At 32.0% G+C, this 25,749-nt stretch overlaps 1 pseudogene across 1 annotated transcript; it reads right to left on the bottom strand.

Annotated features, from left to right (window-relative positions):
* Positions 1-22,441: 22,441 nt before the first annotated feature.
* Positions 22,442-23,239, bottom strand: LOC114166172 (dirigent protein 22 pseudogene; annotated as a pseudogene). The gene has a single exon (XR_014985226.1). The product of XR_014985226.1 is annotated as a dirigent protein 22 pseudogene (transcript).
* Between the last annotated feature and the right edge of the window lie 2,510 nt (positions 23,240-25,749).

Below are 25,749 nucleotides of genomic sequence, written 5' to 3'. Positions count from 1 at the left end.
ATATAAAAGTTAATTTATTGAAACTTTCTTATTAAATTTCTGTATATTTTTATTTTTAGTTTATATTTCAAATGAGTTTTACTTATCAAAAGTGTGAACAAATAAATCTAACAAGAAACTTTGGCTAGTTAGGTGGCAAGTTTGTAGCTTTTACTAGTTAGGTGGCAAGTTTGCTTATGTAGAGCACGAGTTTGATAGCATTGTTAATAGTTCTTCATGCTCAAATAGAGTTCTATTTTTATTAATATTGATATTGATATAATACAATAAAATTATTATTGCAAAATATTTTTGTATAAAATAATACAATATAAAACTGAAAAGAATAATTATTTTATATTTTTGTGACTGAATAGTGAAGAACTATCAGTCGAAAAAGTAAAATCAGTTGTTGAATTTTCTAAACTCTAATTTCTTTTAATTTTCGTCTTATTTCTTGGATAAATTGACTCGTAGTGAGTCTAGTTGCAATTTGATACTTGGCATTGATAAAGAGTGTACTCTAATAATTGTTAATTCATAGCTCTTCATTACATCATTGAGAGACATTTTTGCATCAGTTTGTGTCAATAGCTTCAAAGGAAGTTTCGAACAAAGACCAATTCGGAAGTGAGAATCAAAGTATTTGAACTAGTTTTCAAAACAAGGAATAAACTTTATTATATATATATATATATATATATATATATATAATAATAATTTTATATTAAAAAAGAAGAAGTAAAATTAAAACTTGCTTACGAAATGAGAGTCAAAGATTTGAAATATCAAAGTGATGTTAAAGTAATAATGGAGCATGTGAATGACCAAAACATGGCAAAAGAATAATTGTTGCCCAAATACTATAACATCCTCGAAATTTTGGGCGCTCAATTCAATAAAAATCATTATTACCCATGTCATGAGAACAAAATAGTTCAACTAATATACTTTTAAAATAACAATTAACGGTACGTATACAATCCAATAAATAGAGCTGTCAAAATGGATTAGAATTCGCGAGCCAACTTGGTTCACTACAGGTTCGGATCGAGTTAGATTGAAATTTTTTTACAAATTTTAATACGGGTTGATTTTTGACCCAGCTCATTTAGAACCCGGCTCATCCAGGTTGAACCTGTGGTGAGCCGGGTTGGCTCATCAACCCGCACATAAAAGGGTCCCACAAATATTTTTTATTAAGTTGGGCTTCACATTTAGGTCATGCTAGGTTTTTTTTAGCCAACACATAAATTATTTGTATTTTTTGATTTTGGTTTGTATTTGGATTATATTAAAGTTTATTTAGATTTTAATTAGAATTATAATATATAAAAAATATAAAAAATTGTATTCTTTTTTAATTAAGTGAACCTGAGAGCCAACCTGTTTAACCCGCCAACCCATGGTGGGCCGGGTCGGGTTCGAATTTTTTTGACTCACTAAAAGATGAGGCGGGTTGGGTTGGCTCACTAAATCATCAACCCGTGGTGGATTTAGCCGGGTCAGGTTATCCATTTTGACAGCTCTACCAATAAATAATATATTCAACTAATATATTAACAAAATATACGATCAAATATAGGTAATTCATTATATTATATATTAATTTCATAAACATCTTTTTATATTATATATCAACAAAATATATGATTAATCTGATTAAACGGTATATTATTGCTATTTATCACATATGGTAAATTTTTATTATTTATTAATATTTTTTTATACTCTCTATTTTATAACAAATTTCATGGGCTTAGAAATCCTTTAAATACACATGGTACAAATCAATTCATACTCACTACTCTATTTTCATAGATCTTAATATTCTTTTACTGATTTGAGTGTCAAAGAGTCTTTTGCAGATAATAACATTTGGCGCCTACCGAGGAGCCCGGTGAAACTCTTCCCACGCTACCTATGAGATTTTTATACTATTATTATATCTGCACAAAAACATATATTACGTACAAAATTATACAGTACATATAATTTCTTACTCTATAAATCCGCATCAACCAAGGTAAAAGTATAGATACCTACCAACCAAGGAAGAAGTATATATCTCTACCAACCATGATAGAAGTATAAATCCTTACCAACCGAAGTAGAAGTACCTAAGGTCCTTTATTAGAGGATCACATTCTTGTTATTAATATGATGGTCCATATCAATCGAGCATCAAAAGCCTACAATCAAAATTCAAAGGGGGAACCATGATAATGTCAGCCACATAAGCAAACCAATTCTCAGCCGAGAAATAGGAATAATCTTAAAATGTGACAATAGTTAGATAGATTATCGACAATTATACCTTGTAAGACCAAGTTTGATTATTTCCATTGATAATTATTTAATGCATGCTTTGTCAAATCATCAGTCCAAAAACATGAAGAATTTAAGGATATCAATCCTTTTGCATGATAAAGGATAATGAAATGTGCTTGAGCCTGACATAGGTCAACTACGTGTTGCTCAAGCTTCGCGAAAGAATACACTTGGAAGCAAGGTGCATGATTGAGCCAACTTTTATATGAGAAGTACAAGAATAGGCCTTGGCATGAAAAATAACTCAAGAGTAGCATGACATTATAACACATGAGTATTCCAAAAAGCAGACTTAGCTAGAGGAAACTCGACAAAACTTGGTAAATCTAAGCCCAAGTGTTCGACCACACACCAACTTGGAAAACACACCAAGTACTTTACTAGTGTCCGATTGTAGACTTACTTGGGAAAACTTATGTATAAATTAAGTGGCCAAAAGCATGATGACATAAGTGCTTGAATACATCTCGATATAGCAATTTGGGAGGCAATGTGGGTTTGGCCTGGCAGGCAAGCCTACCCAAAAAAAGCGAGACGGGTTGGAATATTGAGTTCACTAGCCCACAAAAGCCAGGTACGCATACCCACAACTCGTGCGAGCTAAAGGCGGCATGGGCGGGCGGGCCAGCCCACAACCCACTTTAAAAAAAAAGACTTGTACTTGTGTATGTTGGTTACTTTCTTTCTGAACTTCTTCATAGACGTTTCAAATTCTTGTATGAGTAGAAAAGATAAGTATTATGTATTTTTGAATGTGATAAAATTTGAAGAATTCATCATGCATGTTAAAGTACAAATATGGATATGATGAAAATGTTGGATTATTAATTTATCATTCAACTCCCCAAAGTCTTTGCTTAATTTTATGAGCTTGTTAAAGTTTTTCAATTTGTTGAGCATTGAAAGCTTTATCATAAGAAATTAAAAAAAAAAAGCAAAAAAAAAATATGTCGACCTGTGGTCTCATGGGCCAGAACCTACATGAGGCGGGCATACTTTTGAACCCACATTTCAAAGTAGGGCAGGCCAGTCCTATCTGCATTTTGCGGGTCAACCCCATTCACATTTTTACGGGTTAAGTGTGGAACGAGCCTAAACGTGTCGGACTAGCCTTCATTGTCACTCTTAATAGCAACCACCACACCCAACTAGACAAATCCAGGCCGACTAAGAAAAGAGAAGGACCTTCCACAACACAAAGGAAAAACAAACTACTATAATGTTATATACTATATTGGCATGCATAATAGTAAAAAGTAATTTGCATGGGCATATGTTGCAAAACCAAGAGCAAAGGAGGACACTTTTATTGTTTTAAACAAAGTTGATGAGTGTATGAGTCCTCCAACCAAAAGATGGCCCTATCATCGCCATTCAAAATCAAATCCCCAGCCATTGCTCAAGCATAATGGGCAACTACACATGCAACACCATGCATACTTGCAAGGAATTCGAGCTAAACTCGTGAAGACTTGAAAGTGATACAAGCCCAAAATAAAACCCTCAACCAGAAACTTGGCAAAAATGGAGAAAGAAAGATTCCTCCAACAAGAACAACCCAATAAACAATCATTGAACTTTGTCCGAGTAATGAAATCTCACAAAACCACTCTAGAAAGAGCTCGATAGTCCAAACGTTGGGAATAACCTAATCACTCCAGCAACCACAAAGGTTGGGAAGAATCTTAATCTTCAAAACAACAGGATCAATATAGCAGATTGTGGGATGAGTCTCAAAGGTCAAAGATAGATCACACTCCACATCACCAACGTGAAAGGGTGGTTGAGTCTCATACCCATATAAGAGTAGAGCCACAATTGTCACCTGAAGGGTGCACAACCCTGATCAACTAATGAGTAACTTGGCATGACAATACCTGAGTACAGGAGTAACTCGGTGTGATAATACCCAAATATAGGAGTAGCTCAACTTTCTAATACCCGAGTACAAGAGTAACTCGACTTTCCAATACCAAAGTACATGAGAAGCTTAATGTTTCAAAACCTAAGTATAGGAAAAGCTTGATAATAACACCACGATAATGGTAAAGCAAAGAAGGAAGCAATCATAACAAATGTTTGTTTCCCTAGGCTCCTCTTGTGAATGCACAAGGACAAACATCCACTGTCAAAAAGTTTGCCTAAGACGACATCACATACAAAGCATGCCTAAGACGACAACACATTCAAAGCCTGTCTAAGACGAACACATATACAAAGCCTGCTTAAACGACAACACAAAACCTACCTAAGACAACAATACAATGCCTACCTAAGATGGCAACACATACAAAGCTTGCCTATAAGACAACAACACATGCAAAATATGTCTAAGACAACAACACATGCAAAACCTGCCTAAGAGAGCAACACATACAAATCCTGCTTAAACGACAACATAAAACCTACCTAAAAAGATAGTACAAAGTCTGCATAAGACAACAACACATATAAAGCCTGCTTAAACAATAACATAAAACCTACCTAAGATGACAGTTCAAGATGCCTAACACGACACCTTTGTTAATAAGTCGACAACCTCATGGTAAAAATGACCATTTACAACATGACCAAATGATCGATCCACCTACAAGCATAAGTCGACTACAACTCAACCAAAGAACGTGACTACCCACCAATCAAACTTTCGAGCTTAGGAGGACTTGTGTACCTACCCGACCCAACAAATATGCTAGAACATGGTCCAACAAGGCCCATTAAGCATTATTGACCTAAATTGGCTAAACAATATTAATAAAGATATTTGTTGATTTTGCTACCATATATTACAAAATATATGGCCAAATCTCGGTAGTTTGGTTGTATTATATATTAATATCTTAACTATCCTTTTTATACCGTATATCAAAAAAATATATGGTTAATCTGGTTAAATTGTATGATATTGCTACTTTATCACACATGCGATAAGTTTTTATTATTTATTGATAGTCTTTGATACTTTCTATTTTATAACAAATTTCACAGGCTAAGAAACCCTTTAAATACACATGGTATTTTTTCAAGAAGTACAATTCAATTCATACTTACTACTCTATTCTCGTAGATCCTAATACTATCTTACTGACTTGAGCGTCAAAGAGTCTTTTGCAGGTAGATCTTCTCCCACCAAAGCCATAAAGATCATTAGAGTCATTCCTTTGTTTGAGTTCTTGTTAAAATAGTTTCAATTTGGAAATAAGAATGCAATTAATTTGAGAATCCAATTAAAACAAGAATTGAAAAGCAATACAAAAGGAAAGATAAATTAAGAGAAAAACCAAACAACAAATTTAACTGGTTTAATCTAACCGATCCTACATCCAATTCTTAGTGTTTGTCCCTTGAAAAAATGATTTTGTTATCGAATAAAGTATGTACAATGGAAAAAACAATTATAAACACAAACAACAATTCAACTCTTGAAGCACTCAAGGGGATATAAAAGAGGATATCACATAGTAGCGGATCTTCAACCAATATCTTAGGGGTGCCAAAATTTTGGTTGAATTATTTTTTTCGTCCATTTTTTTCGTCCAAAAATGTCAAGTTGGTCTTCTAATTTTTTCTAGTCTCAATTTGGTTTCGATTTTTTAAAAATTGATACAATTTGATCCTTTTGTTAAATTTCTTAAAGCGCGAAACAATAATTTTTTTTATCAAAATTGACATTAGGATTATGTCAATTACACCAATAAAGCAAATCATCCTTATTCACAACTTCAATTTTTATGAAAAAACTTTGATTTGATTCAAGAAATTTAACAAAAATGACTAAATTGCATTATTTTTTCAAAAATCGAGACCAAATTGAAACTAAAAATGACTGAAGGACCAAATTGATATTTTTGAGCGAAAATATGAATTAAAAGAGTAATTCCAAAATTTTGACACAAACTAGTAAAAATATTACATTTACTTTTTTTGTGATTATAAAAAATAATAAAAGTATAATTATTGTTATTATTATAATTATAAAACTAAATACAAATAATTTTATAATTTTACCATAATTATTTTTCATTTATAATGATTAAATTTTTAAAAAAAAGTTAAATAAAAAAATGGTTAAATTAAATAAATGATTACTTAAAAGATAATATTAATAAAATAATTATTTTTATTTTAAAATATATTTAAAAGTTAAAATGAAAAAATAGATATGAACAATAAAAAAATAATTTTTCCTTTATATAGAAAAATATTAAAATATTAAAATATATTAAAATATTAAAATATTGAAATATATTAAAATATTAATCTTTTTTTAAAATTATTTAAAATAACATAAAAATTATATCATAAAAATTATATAGATATAAAAAAATTGGTGAGCCATGGACCCTATGTCCCTTGAAAGGTACACTCTGATCACACAATAGAATACATGCTTTATCAACTCTTAATCAAACATAACAAAACAACGCTAAAACATTTTAGTAGCAATAACAAATTTGAAAAGAGTTTAACAAAACACAATAGAAGCAATCTCAAGGGTTTAAAAACTCAATATAGCATTTGGTTCTTGAAAGTTTGTAAGTACTTTAGAAAGTAATAATAATAATAATAATAATAATAATAATAATAATAATAATAATAATAATAATAATAATAATAATTCAGAAATATTGGTATTAAAATATTTACATGCATACAAATAAATAAATAAATGTATATATTATTATTATTATTAGAAATAATTATTAAAAGTAATAATAGCAAAAGAAGATAAAAGAAAAAATTATAAAATAATAGTAATGATATCTGATGATATGTTGACATAAGCATGTACGATAAGGCTTGATCTCTTCACTTTGGCAATCAGAAGAAAATCTCCTAGAGAGATTTAATTTAAACTAAGTGCAATTATTGTATTTGTCCCTAAGGGTGAATGTGAAGGTGTGAAAAAGAGTGGGCAACTAGGAGAATTAGTAAAATAAAAGTGTAGGGTGTTGAAAGGGGGAGCCTTTCATCCATAAATGAAGAACAATTTTGATGATGTCTACTGATCTAGGATAAAACATAGCTTGGTCCAGTTAGGATATGCATTAGGCAATTAGCTTCTCTTTATCAAATGTATTTCAGGCCTGCTGTGTAATTCTGCATATGATTAGTTCTTTAACTAATGGATTAGCTGTGAGTATTGTACAAAGTAAGTGAAAATATACTCACGATAATCGATTAGGTAAATTGCTAATTGAATTAGTGACAGCAAAAACCTTTGTATAAAAGCTGTTTTGGAATCTGTTTTGGGTCTGAAAAATTAGGGAGATCACGCAGTCTTCATTTGAGACAGAGCCAACTGAGAGACAGAGCCAACTGAGAGACAGAAAAGCTTCAGAAGATTCTGCAATAACTCTAGTACAGATCCAAGAAGAATTGATGGTTGATTCTACTATGATGGATCTTGCTTGATTCAAGGAGCATCAAGTCAAATCTGCACAACTTAGGTGTTTTCGTTTCTTGTTTTGTTTTCTGTATTTCTGATTACAGTAGCTTCAGTGTTTGAAGTGTGGACCTAGGTGCAATTGTGTGGATGCATTGCTCCTAGGGGAAGTTCTTGATTGTTGAATCAAGTTCTTGGGTTTTGGGGTTAGAATTACATAGGTGTGCTTGTAATTCTTGGAACCTTTCTGTTTAGTGGAATCCTCCTAAGTGTGTTACTTAGGAGAAGACTGGATGTAGATTCTTTTTGAATCGAACCAGTATAAATTGTGTGTCTTGCTTCTTTCTTCTCTCTCATAATCTTTCTTGATTGATTTAAACAGTCCATTAACCCAGAACTGCGAAATTGATTAATTGAGCTTTAAAACCTAAAGATTTATTCAAGATTCATCTTAAACCATATAAAAGCTTGTTAATCAATTCAGATCCCTTTGTGGTTAAGATAATTAGACAGATCTATTTTTAACATAGGGTTAACAAAGTGGAGAAAATCATAATAGTGCAATGTAAACCAAAGTGAGAAAAGAAGGAAAACATGCATTTATTTAGATCTTCTACGATTTATGAGGTAAGAGAATGTGTGGGCTGACCTTAGGGATGACAATGGGGCGGGACACGAAGGAGTTTCACTATCCAATACTCATTTCTATAGGAAAAATTCATCCCCATTCTTATCCCAAAACTTAACGGGTATCAAATTTTTGTCTCATGCCATCCTCACCGGGTAACGGGTTTTCTTACTACTTCAATATTAATTTTAATTAATTTATATAAAATAATAAAAAATTACGGTAAAGGAAACATAATATTATCAAATATAGGAGGATGATTGTTTCTTCGATATCAAATACTTTGAAATAAATTATAATTGCTTACATTTTATTTTAGAATACCAAATAAAATTTCATGAGATCCAAAATATTTATTAAATTTAATAACTGCAGACATTAATGAAACCTAGTTTATAAAATTTAAAAATATTTTTAAAAAAATATAAAAGAAAAACAAATATTCAAATTAAAATATATTTTAAATGTTTGTTTACTTCAATTTTTAAAATTCTAATGAATATTTTTTTTATACACTAATAAAAGTTATAATAATCACTTGATCAAAATGACGCAAAGAACAAATAATAAACATAATAATAAAATTTTGACATAGATCTTGTATCTTTTGAACTTCAATGTATGTTAGATGGTGATAAAAAAATATTCATGGCAATTACATTAAATTTTTATATTGTAGTAAATAAAAGATATTTATACAATTATAGTGAAAAATTATAGTATGATTGATAATGAGTTAGAAAATAAAAAATAATTAGATAAAATATATCGAAATAATATTGTATATGATGAAAATAAACAACAAACAAAAATTTTAAAAAATTAACAAATGTGTATCTTAGAAACAATTTGAGAGACAATGGAAAGAAATCACACAAAGGAAAACAAATGTATTAAGGGTATGATAAGATGAAAAATACCTTAGAGATCTAAGAAAACTTTTCAAATACCAACATACATACACTCAATGGTTGAGAAATAACGAAAATTTTTTTAGCGAAACAAAATTTATTCAAATGAAACAAAAATTAATAATAATAAGTAAAGAATTTTTTTTATATTACCTAGTACATGAAAGGTTTATGCTATTAAACACTTAAATTGAGAGTATTAAACATTCTCATGTGAAAGGAAAATATACAATAAATAAAAATATTAAAAAATAATAAAAGTATTCAAATGTGAGACATAATTTTTTTTAATTCACATATATCATTTTAACATAATTACATAAATGTTATGATAAGATGAAAAATATATTGGAGATGCAAATGAGTTTCATGACAAACCAAATAATTAGAAGAAATAAAAAATAAAAAGTATATATATATATGATTAATTATTAATTATGAATATTTTAATAATTTAAATGGAGACAGAGATATGGCGGGATGTATATTATGGCGGGGGATTTTCCATACCCATACACATCCCTGTACCCATCCCCATACCCAATTGAAAAAGTAGGGGATTTTCCATACCCATACACATACCCAATCAATGCGGGGTTCCTCGTTAAAACGGGCACAGATTCGGGCAATACCCACATGACAAGTTTATTGGCCATCTACCCATGAATCATTGCCCAATTTGATACCTCTATCTATATTATTTCTATATTATTGGTTACGTTCCTTTATGTTATCCATCATATTAACCTGTTTCCTCCTACAAATTGAAATCTAGCTACTAATATATACTCAAATAAGAAGAAAAAGTAAATAAATAACATTCATTTTCCTAAGATTAGAAAAATTGTAGGATGTAAAAAGTATTCTAAAATATATAAAATAACTATAAATTATTTGATGTAACATCGTAATATATGTGTAACATCCCAATTTTAGCAGCTTAAAACTAATAAAAATAGGGAGTTTCATCATAGTTCCAAAACAAATAATCCAGTGTACACAATATATTAATACAGTCTTACAAAAGATATGACTATAAAAATATATCACTTATACACTTAAACTAAACTAATAAACTCTATACTTAAACTGACCACTGCTAAAGCTCCCACTGGAAACCTCCTCATCAACCTAAAACGATGGCTCTTCATCCTTCAGAAGCGCCTTTGACGCTGCAATCACATCTGCTCCCACCGGATAGGTGATCATGGCAAAAGGAAAACATACAACACGAGACAGACACACAGAAAGCAAGGGTAAGCTAATCTGATTAAAGGAATCATACAACTCAATTATAAACAGAAATCATGCAATCTTTATTATTTTCACCAGAATCACATACACCACCCTAAACACAATGCATATATATTACTCTAGACTCGATATCCGGATTATGTAAGCGACATTGGATCTCTGGGTGGCTTGCACCTATGAAGGTTCCCAAACTCTGCAGAGTTTGGACACAAGGGGTTATCACCCAGCCACTCCAAAGGTAAGTCCCCTTCGCGTTTGTGACTGAATCGGGTCCACAGACTAGGACCTCCTGCTACTCCTCACGACATAATTCATTACACTCTACATGAGCCGTAATGGTTATTGGAGCGTTAGGATACCAACCCATACAGAGTCCTCATGTCTTTACACACACTAACATACTCTTTTGAATTTCCCTTGAAATTCTAATTCAACCAATTCTCATATTCCAACTTCATGCAATTTCACCACACATATTACCAGTCATAACAATTCATGCATATCATAACTAAGTTCAGATTTTAACATTTAAACATAGCTTCATCCATTAGAAACAAGGAAATAACACTCAACTGCAGAGGTTCTCGCCCAATCTGGAAGGTCTCGCCCAGACAAAAGGGCTCTCTCGCTTAGGCGAGTCATTCTCGCTTGAGCGAGGCTCGAAACAGAGAACAACCCAAATTCTGGGCAAATTCTCGCTCAGGCTAAGCTGTCTCGCTTAGACGAGAGTGACACTCGCTCAAGCGAGACTGGCTCGCCTAGGCGAGATCTCGCGCAGAGACAGGGGATGAGTTTCTGGTGTTTTCGCTCAGGCAAGAGCTGCTCGCTTAGGCGAAAATACCAGATTCCCAATCTGTTCTCACATGCAATAGTTCAGAAATCTAGCACAATTCAATCATACACTCAATTACACTGTTCAATCATTCATACAACACTCAATCATGCAATTCAAAGTTATCAGAATAATTTCTATACGAAATTCAAGCAAAACAGTTAGCTTCCCTTACCTGTTATCCTGTTTAGACAGCTTTATAAACGTCAACGCCTTAAAATCGTCAACACCTCTAACTCCACAGGATGCTCTATCTACACATAGAAACATCACAATAACGATCAGGACATACCGTTATGATCACTGATCAGCAGAGAGTCATACTGATGATTAAAATGTCGCATGCAAGCGGAAGAAGGCTCGCATGCAACAGAAAATAGAAAAAGACTAAAAAAGAGAGCAGAAACTCAACTTACACGAACGAAGAAACTGATCGGTCCAATTTGAAGAGCTCGCTGAGAAGATCAATCCTACGGTCTCGGTTCTTCAATCAGACGACCAGAGAGACATAACTTCTAGAGAGAAGTCAGAGAACTCTAGAAAAGTGGTTTCTTGAGAGATGGTGTGTTTTAAAATAATGAAACTCGTTTATAACAATTCTATTTATACTAAAACCTTTTAATATTAAAATAATTGAGTCTTACTATTTTAAACCATTATCACTTTTAAAACGCCCTTTTCTAGGGTCTTACAATATGAACATATGTAATTATATTCTTAATATTACACCTATGTTTTATGATAAAATAATAATTAAATGAATTATGTTAGGCAAAAATAAAAAAACATATGTATAAGCTTCTCTATACATTTATATTTTCATTTTATTAACAATTAGTATGATATATTTATCTCTTAAATAAATAAAGAAAATCAAATTATCATATTTTGGAGAGAGACATTACACGAGAGTTGTAGGGAAAATATCCTAATACCATATTAAACTTTCTATAATGGTGAAAAAAGACATGTAAAAGAATAGAGAAAGAAAGTACGAAGACAATGAGAAAAAAATGTGCAAATATAAAAAGCATGAAATGCAAAAGAGTATTCCTTAAATTATATTACATAGAAACAGAGTTAAATTCACAATCTTATAAAAAGAGTGAGTTAATAATAGATTGAGGAGACAGAAAAGAATAGATGTTTTATGTTTTTGTTTGTGTTCCTTTCATGAAAATTGTGTAAATATTTTATGATTCTCTGTACATTATAAAACTATTTTGAAAAACATTAGGGAATAATATAAATATTTGTTTAACTTTCCCTAATGTAACTTTTATTAGAAGGTACATATATTAATATGTATTGTTAGTAGTTATTAAATTCAAGGAAACCTTACGAGAGATTATTTATAGTAGGGGTGGGCAAAAAATCTAATTTTCTTGATCCAATCCACTTTTGCTCCAATCCGATCCATTTATAATCCATTTTATTAAAAATCCAATCCATTTAAAATCCATTTAATGGATCTGGATTTCAATCTAATCTACATTTTATATATTTTATGGATTGGATATTCATTTTATAAATCAAGATTTTTAAATGTGGATAATCCAAAAAATCCAACCCAAATTTTCAATTTAAATTTTTAGTTGGGTTAGATTAAAGGTTGAGATGGACTATGCTAAATTCAGACTTGGATGAGCCTTGCTCGACGACCTATACGAATCGGGCGGGCCTGACGATCATTAGAGGTTCGACGAGCCTAAAGATATGAACGGGCTAGGCAGACCCAATGACCTAATGAGCCAGGTGGGCCCGAAGACCTGAACGGGCCAGGCAGGTTCGAAGATCCAAACGGGCCAAGCGGGCTCGAAGACCCGAACGGGCCAAGCAGGCCCGATGACCTGAATGGGTCAAGCGGGCTTGAAGAACCGAACGGGTCAGGCACGCCCAAAGACCCGAACAGGTCAAGCGGACCCAAAGACCCGAAAGGGTCACGCAGACCTGAAGACCTGAACGGACCAGGCAGGACCAATGACGAAAACAGGTCAGGTAGCCCAAAGACCCAAACGGGTCAAGCAGGCCAAGAGACCCTGACGGACCCGACGACCCGGACGGGCCTGACGAACCGAATGGGCCCGACGAACCGAATGGGCCCAAAGACTCGAATGGGGCGGATGACCTAGATGGACCCGGCGACCCGGACGGGCCCGACGATCCGGACGGGTGTTACGACCTACACGGGCCTTACAACTTGGATGGGCACGACGATAGGAATGGGCCGGACGACTCGAATGGGCTCAACGATCCGGACGGACCTGATGACTCAGATGACCCAGACGGGCCCGACGACCCGGACGGGCCTGACGACCCGGATGAGCCTGACGACCTACACGGGCCTTACGACCCGAATGGCACGATGAAATGAACGGGCGCGTCGACCCAGACGAGCATTACGACCCAGACAGGCCCGACGACCTGAACGGGCCCGACGACCTGAACGGGCCTGTTTGGGTCGTCGGGCCCATCCGGGCCTTAATGACACAAGTTTTAAAAAATTCAATTTAAATTTCTTTTATAAAAAATGGATTCTGGATTTTGAACTTGATCCAAATATTTGGATTGGATTTAAATATTGATCCAAATATTTGGATCTGGATTTGAAAAAAATCCAACCTACTTTTGCTAAAAATATGGATTTGGGTCAAAAATCTAATCCAATTATTTGGATCTAAAATAGATGTGGATTGCATCATTAAAAATCTAATCCATGCCCACCCCTAATTTATAGGATATCTTTTGAGTTTAGTTATTTTAGTATGATATATTAGGAATGAATATATTAAGGTTAAGAGAACTTGGCCCAAGAAGCCATATCCGAAGCCGTGACATAGTTGACCAGGCATGTCGCAATAGGAACATTTGAATTGCCACATAAGTAGGTAGTAATTAACTAATCTATTATCAACAGGGTCTCTATCTAAGTTCACTTATTTTGACGCTTTCTCCTTTAAGAAAATGGAAAAAGGGGAAAACACTTAATTAAAGGTAATTAAGACATTACATTAATTTATCATTGATAAAAAATTATAAAAGGTGGTTGATAAACTAAACTATTGCATATTTTATTATGAAATAAATTATTTTTGATTGTTTAAGTCTTTAAAGTGTTTGACGGAGAGCTTATTAAAGGTCATACAAAGATTCACACAATTGTCCCCAAATAAGTAATCTCATATCATCATTCATCATTCCATTCATAAGAGTACAAAACGAGTTCCATACATATTCATCACACCAATGATAAACCAACCAAAACAAAGGAAACTGGGCAGCACAATACACGTCGTCTGGCGGGTCTCCCTCAGCCGCAAGGCGGTTCATAAAGAAACCCAGAAAATTGGGTTCGAATACGTGTGTCGCTTGGCGGGTCACTCATGGCCGCCCGGCGGTTCCTGGAATTTTCCCGAACGAAACGCGGAAACACACAAGGATGCAGTCTCAATTCATTAGGCACAACACGAAACACACAATTAAAGCTTAAAACATCAATTAGGAACTCCCCTAACTTGGTTTCCTTTCCTTAAAGCTTGGATTATCCCTTGGTTCTCCCTTGCTTCACCAATAACCTTCCTTGACTTCTCTCAATTCAGCCTCAAAGGTCCACTCACACTCTCAATTCCCAGTGGCTTTCGCACTTCTCTACCTATCCAACAACGACAGCTACATAAACCTTTCCTCTTTCCCTCAATTTGCTTTTTAATGGTGTTTTAATGGTGGGTTCAAGTCCTAAAACGAAAATGTCCTATTAATGGTGTTAATTATCATTCAAGCACTCTTAATGGATTGTTTTCCAACCACCCCTTGGCTGCTAGGTTTGCTAGGTTTTCCTTTAACCCTTCAACTTCAAACCAAAACTAAAAACAGCAAAAATAAAATTTAATTTGGGTTCTCCAAGGCTTGAACCCACAACCATGCAAATGCCAAATCAATGCTCAACCATTCAACCAAATTCATATTTCATGCTAACTCATATGATTCAATTATTATAATATCTCACAACATGATCTACATATATTAAAAATAATACCAATTTAAATAACACACAAATGACATACATAGGACTCAAACCCAAGTCCTCTCACACAGCTAAGTACTCTCAACCATTTGAGCTAGTATTTTTTCACAACATAGCATTCTGTATTTAATGTGTTAATGGCTTCTACTACCCGCATTTATTAAATAATTATCTAATTAATTATTCAAATCTCTCGGGTCTTACATAAGATGACAATACAATGACTACCTAAGAAGGGAACACATACAAAGCTTGCCTATAAGACAACAACACATGCAAAATATGTCTAAGACAACAACACATGCAAAATATGTCTAAGACAACAACACATGCAAAACCTACCTAAGAGGGCAACACATACAAATCCTGCTTAAGATAGTACAAAGTTTGCCTAAGACAATAACACATATAAAGCCTACTTAAATAATAACATAAAACCTACCTAAGATGACAGTTCAAGATGCCTAACATGACACCTCTATTAATAAGTCGACAACCTCATGGTAAAAATGACCATTTACAACATGACCAAACGACCGATCCACCTGCAAGCATAAGTCGGCTACAACTCGGCCAAAGAACATGACTACCCGCCAATCAAACTTTCGAGCTTAGGAGGACTTGTGTACCTACCCGACCCAACAAATATGCTAGAACATGGTCCAACAAGGCCCATTAAGAATTATTGACCTAAATTGGCTAAACAATATTAATAAAGATATTTGTTGATTTTACTACCATATATTACAAAATATATGGCCAAATCTTCGGTAGTTTGGTTGTATGATATATTTATATCTTAACTATCCTTTTTATACCATATATCAAAAATATATATGGTTAATATGGTTAAATGGTATAATATTGCTACTTTATCACACATGCGATAAGTTTTTATTATTTATTGATAACCTTTGATACTTTCTATTTTATAACAAATTTCATGGGCTAAGAAACCCTTTAAATACACATGGTATTTTTCCAGGAAGTACTATTCAATTCATACGTACTACTCTATTCTCATAGATCCTAATACTCTCTTACTGACTTGAGCGTCAAACAGTCTTTTGCAAGTAGATCTTCCCCCACCAAAGCCATAAAGATCATTAGAGTCATCCATTTGTTTGAGTTCTTGTTAAAATAGTTTCAATTTGGAAACAAGAATGCAATTAATTTGAGAATCCAATTAATACAAGAATTGAAAAGCAATACAAAAGGAAAGATAAATTAAGAGAAAAATCAAACAAAAAATTTAACTGGTTTAATCTAACTGATCCTACATCCAATTCTTTCTTAGTGTTTGTCCTTTGAAAAAATGATTTTGTTATCGAATAAAGTTTGTACAATGGAAAAAACAATTATAAACACAAACAACAATTCAACTCTTGAAACACCCAAGGGGATATTAAGTTTCAAGAGGATATCACATAGTGGCGGATCTTCAACCAATATCTTGGGGGTGCCAAAATTTTAGTTCAATTACTTTTTTCGTCCATTTTTTTCGTCCAAAAATGTCAAGTTGGTCCTCCAATTTTTTCTAGTCTCAATTTGGTCCCAATTTTTTAAAAATTGATACAATTTAATCCTTTTGTTAAATTTCTTAAAGCGCGGAGCAAGGATATTTTATCAAAATTGACATTAGGATTATGTCAATTACACCAATAAAGCAAACAATCCTTATTCACAACTTCAATCTTGATGAGAAAACTTTGATTTCATTCAAAAAATTTAACGAAAATGATTAAATTGCATCATATTTTCAAAAATCGAGACCAAATTGAAACTAAAAATGACTAAAGGACCATCTTGATATTTTTGAGTGAAAATATGAATCAAAAGAGTAATTCTAAATTTTTTACACAAACTAGTAAAAATATTACATTTACTTTTTTTTTGTGATACTAAAAAATAATAAAATTATAATTATTGTTATTATTATAATTGTAAAATTAAATACAAATAATATTAAATTTTACCATAATTATTTTTCATTTATAATGATTAAATTTAAAAATAAATAAATAAAAAATGGTTAAATTAAATAAATGATTACTTAAAAGATAATATTAATAAATAATTATTTTTATTTTAAAATATATTTAAAAGATAAAATGAAAAAATAAATCTGAAAAATAAAAAAAATAACTTTTTCTTTATATAGAAAAATATTAAAATATATTAAAAATATTTCAAAGGTCCACTCTGATCACACAATATAATACATGCTTTATCAACTCTTAATCAAACATAACAAAACAACACTAAAACATTTTGGTAGCAATAACAAATTTGAAAAGAGTTTAACAAAACACAATAGAAGCAATCTCAAGGTTTTAAAAGCTCAATATAGCCGTTGGTTCTTGAAAGTTTGGAAGCACTTTAGAAAGTAATAATAATAATAATAATAATAATAATAATAATAATAATAATAATAATAATAATTTAGAAATATTGGTATAAAATCTTTACTTGCATACAAATAAATAAATAAATAAATGTATAATATTATTATTATTATTAGAAAAAATTATTAAAAGTAATAATAGCAAAAGAAGATAAAAGAAAAAATTATAAAATAATAGTAATGATATCTGATGATATGTTGCAATAAGCATGTATGATAAGGCTTGATCTCTTCACTTTGGCAATCAGAAGAAAATCTCTAGAGAGATTTAATTAAAACTAAGTGCAATTATTGTATTTGCCCTAAGGGCGAATGTGAAGGTGTGAAAAAGAGTGGGAGAATTAGTAAAACAAAAGTGTAGGGTTAACAAAGTGGAGAAAAACATAATAGTGCATTGTACACCAAAGTGAAAAAAGAAGGAAAACATGCATTTATTTACATCTTCTACGATTTGAGGTAAGTGAATGTGTGGACTAGGACTGACCCACAGATCATTGTCCAATTTGATATCTCTATCTATATTATTGATTACGTTCTATATGTTACCCATCAAATTAACTTGTTTTTATATATTACCCATCAAATTAACTTGTTTCCTCCGACAAACTGAAATTTAGCTACTAATATGTATTCGAATAAGAAGAAAAAGTAAATAAATAATATTCATTTTCCTTCTCTAAAACTAAAAAAAAATGTAGGATGTAAAAAGTATTTAAAATATATGAAATAGCTATAAATTATTTGATGTAACATCGTAATATATGGACATATGTAATTATGTTCTTAATATTACACCTATGTTTATGATAAAATAATAATTAAATTAATAATGTTAGGCAAGAATAAAAAACATATGTATAAGCTTCTCTATACATTTATATTTTCATTTTATTAACAATTAGTATGACATAATTATCTCTTAAATAAATAAAGAAAATCAAATTATCATATTTTGGAGAGAGACATCACACGAGAGTTGTAGAGAAAATATCCTAATACCATATTAAACTTTCTTCAATGGTAAAAAAAAGAGATGTAAAAGAATAGAGAAAGAAAGTACCAAGACAATGAGAAAAACAAATGTGCAAATATAAAAAAATGAAATGCAAAAGAATATTCCTTAAATTATATTTCCTAGAAACAGAGTTAAATTCACAATCTTATAAAAAGAGTGAGTTAATAATAGATTGAGGAGACATAATGTAGCACCCCATTTAATTAATAACCATAATTAAAGGAAGCGTCACACAGATTAATATAGTAAGCATAGTTTTGGAGTATAAACGTTACTCCTTACATTTGTCCAAAAGAAACCGGAAGAAAACTTAGGCACACCACGATGCCGGTAACATAGTATCATAATGTATCGACAACATTTTGAGATAAAATCTAAAGACAAGACAACACATGGGTCATAGCCCTAAAAGAAAAGCCCAAGCAAAAGGAATTCAGCCCAAAGTAGGCTATGCAGCGGAGTCACCATTTCCCTGTTGGCCACGAGGATTTCTCACATCTGCTCACATCAATAAATTGATGATCATCGCAAAAAGAGAGAACCACACAAGCAAGACATACAACAAACAAAAGGGTAAGCTAGAGCAGAAAATGGTTTATCATACAGTTACATACAATTTCATAGTTCAATATGTATAAGCCAACCAATCATATTATGACTTGCAAACAGTACACTAAGACTCAGACACAACTCATCCGGATACATATAATTAGTCGGATTCAGCGGATACTTGCACTTGTGGTGGCTTTTACCACTCTATCGAGCTCATTGTTCCAGTGTCTATCCCCCACACACAAGGTTAGCCCTTAATGGTTTCCAGGCCTCTGCTACTCTCACCACTAGAGTCAGTACGCTCTATGTGAGACTAACTGACTCTTTAGAGTGTCAGGATGCAATCCTTACCTTGAATCCTCACCAAATTATATAGATGGGGCACCACCATGAACTCCCACTAACATGGGTCATGGAATTACGTCCCGACCAACTGAGGCACCTCCATGAAGTCTCACCTAGAAGCTCATGGAATTACGCCCTAACCAATGCACCACCACGAAACTATCATGGAATTACGTCCTAACCACATACAAATCATGCTTCACCAACCAAATAGGTACTTATCATGCATACCAATCTCATGCCAAACTTTATAACCAACCTTCATTCATATTCCATATCAAAACCATACCAAACTCATCATATTCGATCCATGAACCAATTCCATACATGCACATCACTCATTCCATGCTTTTAACATATTAATTCACCCAAAATGTGGCAAACATACAAGGACAGAGGAGAAAACAGAATCAACATGCACTCTTGCCCAACTCCTCACTCAGGCAGAAAGGTCTCGCTCAGGTGAGAGAGTCCTCTCGCTCATGCGAGCTCCTTTCGCCTAGGCGAGAGCTCAAAAAGGGGAACAGTGGCTTCTTGTGATCTCTCGCTTAGGCGAGACTACATCTCGCTCAAAACAGAAACTCGTCTCTTAAGCAATAGCTTGAGCAGGAAACCTGGGCAAGCCTCTATTAGTCTCGCCTAGGCGAGACGTAATCGCTTGGGCGAGAAAATCAATGCTCACCACTGTTCTCTCGTGCAATAGGCCAACAACACAACTCAAACGGATCAATAAGACATTTCATAAGCTCACAGCAGCATACAACCCATACAGTCATGAAATATGATTAAAGCAAGCATAAAAACCGATGATCAAGCAGAACCCTAACTTCCCTTACCTAGACAGACGCGAGCGAAGAGCACAGACACTCAACAAAGGGTTTTCTATAGCTCCAGGAACAAAGTTGCGAGCTGGAAATGTTGACACCTGAACCAAAAATGAGATTACTACAAGAACTCTAGTTGGAACCACCACAACAAAGCTAGAAAAGAGGAAGTATCAGTTGGAGGTAGACTTACGTGGAATAAATGGAGTTTTCCTAGCTCAAACGTAGAACGGAAGCCAAACCCTAACAGAGCTTGTTGGAAGGAAAAGAGAGAGTGAGACTATTGTTTTTTTTGAAAGGTGTAGAGAATGAGAGGGTTAAGACTAGTTTAGGGGTTTTGGGTACCCTATGGGTCAGCCTTTAGGCCCAAAAATTAAGGCCAATCCTTTTAACATAAGACCAGAAAAAGTAGATCTTACACATAAATGTTTTATATTTTTGTTTGTGTTCCTTTCATGAAAATTGTATAAATATTTTATGATTATCTGTACATTATAAAACTATTTTGAAAAACATTAAAGAATAATATAAATATTTGTTTAACTTTACCTAATGTAACTTTTATTAGAAGGTACATATATTAATATGTATTGTTAGTAGTTATTAAATTCAAGGAATCCTTACCGGAGATTATTTATAAGATATCTTTTGAATTTAGTTATTTTAATATGATATATTAAGAATGAATATATTAAGGTTAAGAGAACTTGGCCCATGAAGCCATATTCGAAGCCGTGACATAGTTGACCAGGCATGTCGCAATAGGAACATTTGAATTGCCACATAAATAGGTAGTAATTAACTAATCTATTATCAACAGGGTCTCTATCTAACTTCACTTATTTTGACGCTTTCTCCTTTAAGAAAATGGAAAAAGGGAAAACACTTAACTAAAGGTAATTAAGACATTACATTAATTTATCATTGATAAAAAATTATAAAAGGTGGTTGATAAATTAAACTATTGCATATTTTATTACGAAATAAATTGTTTTTGCTTAGTCTTTAAATTTTTTGACGGAAAGCTTATTAAAGGTCATCAAAAATTGTCAAATTGACTTATTATCCAAGGATGTACTTAAATCCATTCCTAGAATAAGTGTTATTTTATTTATATATTAAAAAGTGGGTTGAAAAAGTTCTATTCTCAAAACTTCACATAAAATAAGTTAGAATAAAAGTTTAAGTGAGTTTGGCAAACAAATATTTTTCAAAAATATATATAAATCTCTAAAAATTTTCTTAAATTATAGATTAATTCTTAAATATTTTATATGAAATATAAATTAGTCATTAATTAATTTCTATTAATTGCAATTTAGTAAAGCTTTTTATAATTATAATTTAGCTAATATATAATTAATATTTATAATTAAATATTTTTTATAATATTTTAATTTATTATTTTTAGGTGGTCATTACATTGTTTGTTCTGTTATTATAGTTAAATTTTCTCTTTCTATATTAATTAAATTTAAATATAATTAAAAAAACTATATTTTCTTATGTCAAATATAAGGAAATTTCTTTTATTAAAAATCTGAGATATATAAAAAAAAGAAAAAGTAGTCGTGTATTTCAAATAATAAATATTTATATAACCACTCTTATAATTAACTATACTTAAAATATCTATCACAACAACCAAAAGATCTGGTCCAGCCAGTCATAAATAGTTTGATTCTTTAAACACAGGTTTATTTGTATTACATTTTATAAGAACAAAGAATCTTTTATAATTGAGATAAGCATTTTTTTTTGGTATTGATCTAATTTATTTATTTTCAAAATAAACATTTTCAGCATACTTTAATATAACCGAATTTTGTCTTCTTTTCAAATAAGCTATTTCTTTCCAAAATTACATCTTTTTAAAAAACAATTATTTTAAGTTTAAATAAACTTATCCACAATTAGACATTAAAAAGAAAAAAAAAAAAACGACACCATGGAAACTAAAATAACTCATTATTCTCATTATTGTTCTTATTGCAATAGCAAGTACCAACCATATCAGCAAGTACCAGCTAGAAAATCATCACAGACGACTAAAATCTAAAAGAAAAAGAAAATAAAAGAAAACTCTGAGAAGACAAAGCAAAGCGTTGAACATTCAATAATGGAAGACGTAGATGTTGTACTCAGTGGTAGCATCACCGGTGGTAGGGTCAAAGTGATAGGTCTTAGCATGAGCGTAACCTGTAGCAAACTTGAAAACCCCACTTCCACCAACCACAGGCAACTCTTTCTGTTCATCGTAAGCCACGTTCCTCCCCACGATAGTTAAGCTGCTCCCGTTGTACTTTCCTTCCGTCAAGACGAAGTTCATCACCATGAGGAGAGTAACCTGCGACTGCGACGTCAGGGCGTAGATTCCTTCGGATCTTCCCACAACCTTGGAGCTGAGTTCGGGTCCGACGGTCAGGGCGTTGTCGGTGACGGTGACGGAGCCGAAGGAGGTGGTGGTGTTGTACTTGGGGATTGCCGGGATGATGTTTATGGCGGTGGCGTTGGAGCCGCTGATGACGTCCTGCCAGTAGAGTCTAAAGTGGCTTAGGGTTTTTTTCTTGTTGAGGCCAAGGGATTTGGGATCCACTGTGCCCACGTAGCCGGTGTCTTCTGCTTGGATGGTGGCGACGGTGAAGGAGAGAAGGAACAGTGTGAGGAGCAATTGGGTGGCCATGGTTGTTTTGATTAAGGTTGTCGGTTTTGTGATTGAAGTGTAAGTGAATGATGAGAGTTGGGAGAGAAGGAGCATATATATATATATATATATAACAAGAAGAGGAAGGTGGTAGGGAAGGAGATGAAGTAGGTGTACATTCTGGACTTTTTCTTAGTTCTTCATGAGAATTAATTTTATTGCAGGAGACTGGATTACTGGATAGTTTTTTTTTATGAATTATTTAATGTAATTTAAATCAAAGTTTGAATGTCAAATAGTACATAAATATTTAAGATTTGTATAATATATTATTTTACTATTTCATGTTTAATAAAAGAAAAATATAATGACAATTATTCTTAATATATATGGGATGAATATGTTTGAGTTTTAAAGGTGTCTGTATTTTTTTGTCCTATTAGATAAAATTTAATAAAACCTTGTTTTACGCGGATTGTTAAAATACAATTTGAATATTGATTGAAAAAATATCTAATATTTTACGAATCAAATGAATCATTCAACGTGTCTTATGCAATGAGAATGGGAAAAAAAACATAAGGAGAAAAATATGTGTAAATAAAGTATGTATAAACATTAAAAGCAATAGAAAAATGAATTAGTCTTAGGGTTACATATTTGTTAATGCTTCAAGAGGAATCCTAATAGGACATGGTATAACAACCTCAATTAGTCTTGTTATGATATTCTAATATATTCTTATACCTTAATAAGTTATTTTAAGTTTAATTTAATTTTACAAAGATAGTTTTTAAAATTTATGTATAATTTTGTCTTATTTTTAGTTAAGGAAGAATTTTCATTACATACTAAGTTTTAATGATATAATATTTATATAAAACCATCACTTTATTATAATAAAATTGCTTGTATTTATTTTTGAAAAGAGCTTTTAATTAAATAAGTAGATTTTTTCAGTTTTTATTAGCTATTTTATTTAGTCCTTTTATTTTTAAAAATAAATTTTATTGACTTTTTAAATAAGTGATTTTTTTAAATGGACATTTTAAAAATATTTATTTAAATTTAAATAAATTGAGTCAATATTATCACGTTTTTAAATTAAAACATTAAACATAATAATTTATTGATGATATATTCATGAATCATAACTTGAAGGATTCCATCTGAATAAAAAAAATGTCTAATAAAATAAAAGAAGGTTAAAAGTTCGTTAGGAAACCATATAAAAGTTCATCATATTAAAAAGGTGCAGGGCAAAACAAACGAAAATATAAATATCATCATCAGGTCACATAAATTAAAATTGTTTGTCATTATTTTAATCTTCAGGTCAACAGATTTGACTGTACCTACTACGAGTTAGCTAGCCAAGTTACATTAAAAAAAAATTTAGATGGGATTAATTCAAACAAAAATAATTTCGAACTTAAATTTTATTAAGTTAATTCATATTTTTATCAAGTTAGTTGATTAGTTCATCAACGCGCTTAATATGAATACTAAAATACAACTCATCATAACTCTAGATTATGTAGTTTCAGAACACTTAACTTTATTTTCTTTTGGAAGAGAACTATGATACATGAATGATACTTAATTATGTTCAATGACTACCACTTGAAAAATTAATTCATTTGATGAAAAAACCGAAATTGATGCTAAAAACACCGGTTTAATTGTGGTAGGAACAATTTGTAAATCAGAAAATGAAATATATTTATTGCCGGTGTTTTAACTACGATGACAACGTGTGAACACGTGAAGGAATATTGGTAAATAATAGATCTTTACAGGGATGCCAATAGAATATTTATTTTACTATTTTTATCTATATATATATATATATATATATATATATATATATATATATATATATATATATTTCATAATGTAACGTTCCATTAAATAATAAAATAATAAAATGAAAACATTACACAGAATAATATAAGAAGCAAGATCAATGGAGTATAACATCACTCCTACATGTATCCAAGGTACTTAGAAGAAAGTAATCGAGGCACACCACGATGTCGATACAAAACAGAGTAAAGGATCTAAAGTATTCAAAATACAGTTCTAAGATAAGAGAATAGATGGGCCACAGCCCTAACAGAAGACATAACGAGCGGAATCCAAATCCAGATGACTAACCAGCGGAATCATCATTTCCTTGTTGACCACGAGGAGTTCTCGCATCTGCTTACATCAATAAATTGATAATCATCGCAAGGAGAGAAAACCATACAAACAAAAGGGTAAGCTAGAGTAGAAAATGGTTCTTCATACAGTCACATACACTTTCATAATCCAAAATGCATATGTCAACCAATTATGTTATGACCTGCAGACAATACACTAAGACTCGAGACACGACTCATTCGGATACATATAATTAGTCGGATTCAGTGGATGCTTGCACTTGTGGTGACTTTTACTGCTCTACCAATCTAATTGTTACAGTGTTTCATCCCCCACACACAAGGTTAGTCCTTAAAGTGTTCCAGACCTCCTACTACTCTCACCACTCGAGTCAGTACGCTCTATGTGAGACTAATTGACTCTTTAGAGCGTCAAGATGCAATCCTTACCTTGAATCCTTACTAAATTATATAAA

The sequence above is a fragment of the Vigna unguiculata genome, chromosome 10 (genome assembly GCF_037176805.1).
Source record: "Vigna unguiculata cultivar grain cowpea cultivar isolate G323 ecotype 2 chromosome 10, ASM3717680v1, whole genome shotgun sequence".
Classification (NCBI taxonomy): Eukaryota; Viridiplantae; Streptophyta; class Magnoliopsida; order Fabales; family Fabaceae; genus Vigna; species Vigna unguiculata.
The sequence above is the reverse complement of the archived record's forward strand: the minus strand, read 5'-3'. Positions and strand labels throughout refer to the sequence as shown.